Raw genomic sequence first — 2,397 nt, forward strand, 5'->3', positions numbered from 1 at the left:
CGATGGCGTCCCCAGTCTCTTTTTGGTGTGCTGCTGTCTTAATGTTTTTTATCTTATTTCACTTTTTATAAAAATGTATTAACACAAAAGAAAGCTAATGCTGGGCATGGACACCTTACCGATTTTGCTGCCAGAAGTCAAAACAATGAATTCCAGAATTTATCTCTGTTCAGGGAATTTGAGATACTATTATTATTATTATTATTATTATTATTATTATTATATTTAAATAATTCATTATTTGTATTTATTATTATTATTATCATCATTATTATTATTTAGGCAATTTATTATTTGTATATTGTTATATTTTGTTTAGGTAATGTATTATTTGTATTATATTATTATATTTTATTTAGATACTTTATTACCTGTATATTATTATTACAGTTTATTTAGGTAATATATTATTTATATTATTATTATTATTATTATTTCATTTAGGTAATTTATTATTATTATTGCTGTTGTTGCTATAGATTGATGAATTTATTTATTTATTTATTTACTTTATTTATATACTGCTTTTCTCAGCCCTCAGGCGACTCAAAGCGGTGAACAACATCAATACAAAACATCACGAGACAAGTATAGGGCAGTTAAAAACAATTGTAACATAAATCATTAAACATCCGTATAACAATCATTAGCGCCTCAACAGTAAAATCAGAATCCAGTCTCATCATCCATTATTCCGTATTCCTATGTTCAATTACACTGTTTAATCAAATGCTTGTTCGAACAGCCAGGTCTTCACTTTCCTCCGAAACGCCAGCAGGGAGGGGGCCGATCTGATATCTGCAGGCAGGGCGTTCCACAGCCGAGGGGCCACCACTGAGAAGCCCCTGTCTCTCGTCCCCGCCAAGCGCGACTGTGATGCAGGCGGGACAGAGAGCAGGGCCTCCCCAGATGATCTTAGTGTCCTAGCCAGTTCATAGGAGGAGATGCATTCGGAGAGGTAAGTAGGGCCAGAACCGTAGATGAATCCCACATATCTCCAAGAGACACTGGAGGGACACTTGTTGCCCAGCATAAACAGCATTGAGCCCAATGGACAAATGGCCATCTGTCGGGAGGGCTTAGATCAGTGGTTCACAACCTGTGGTCCATGGACCACCAGTGGTCCGCAAGTACAAACATATGGTCTGTGGTCTTACCATTACTACACCATTGCCTCAAACCCATGTGGCAACAAGAGCAACTGGTCTTGCAAAACTCTCTTATAGTTCTGAGGCTTATTAAATATGGTTTTTTGTGGGCAAGCAGATGGCGACTACTGGATGGCATATGTTTTGTATCAGAAACTAGAGCTGATGTGGTCTATCCAATGCAATTTTCTGAATCGGCACTCCAAATAACCAAACCAAATCTAAAGTTGACCACAAACTGATTTGTAACCCTTCTGGTAATAATGTTGGGGAGTGGTTCCTGGTCAAAGTGGTCTCTGGTCAAAAAAAGGTTGTTAACCACTGCCTTAGATTGTGTCTTCCTTAACGGCAGGATGGGGTTGTACTGGATGACCTTTGGGGGGATTAGCTTCCAACTCTAGGAGTCTTTTGATTCTATAGCCTTATTTCTCCACAAACCTGCTGATGTCTATGAAGTTGGATAGCCATCTGTTGGGAAGGATCAGGTGGTGTCTTCCTGCCTGGCAGAATGAGGGTGGACTAGATGACCTGGGGGGGGGGGGGGGGCTTCCAACTCTAGTATTCTATGGTTCTGTTGTTTGAACTAGTATGAGCCGTTGAACTCATTTTGGAGGTGCTTCTCTCTCTTTGCCTTCCCTTCCCATCTTTACAGTCTGCGGCAAAGTTGACGGAGATAATTGCATCAACCTCTGGGGCCGAGGCTTAGAAAGCCTGCGTTTCGGCTAAGCCTCTGGCCAATTACCCAGATATCTTTCCAGCTCAGGCCTTTTCGGCGGATTCTGGAATTGCCGCTGGAGCAGAGGGATTTTCTCTCCAGTCGCTACATTTTTTTCCGAAGGAAAATAATAAATATCAACTGCAAATCCTGCCCTATGGTTTCTTTTGAAAGCTGAATGAATGACACAGTATTCCCAGTTATAGCATAGCTGTATAGGATCCTATAATGAGACCCCATCATTTGGTTCAGCCTGATTTTCCCACGACACAAGCCAATCGTTCCCGACAAAGGGCCATCCATCCCCATAGACATTCCTTGGGCCATGGAGAAGTAGGACTATAGTCATAATCATAGAATGAGAAGGGGCTCCAAAATGGCATCCACCCTTCTTCCAGGCAGGAAGGCACCATCCGAACCCTCCCGACAGATGGCCATACAACAACCAGAGAATGAGATTCCTAGGCAGCAGAGATTCCTAGGCATTACTAGATGACTCTTTCTAATGTTTACATCTTTTCAGCTCCAATTTGC

The sequence above is a fragment of the Anolis sagrei genome, chromosome X (genome assembly GCF_037176765.1).
Source record: "Anolis sagrei isolate rAnoSag1 chromosome X, rAnoSag1.mat, whole genome shotgun sequence".
NCBI lineage: Eukaryota > Metazoa > Chordata > Lepidosauria > Squamata > Dactyloidae > Anolis > Anolis sagrei.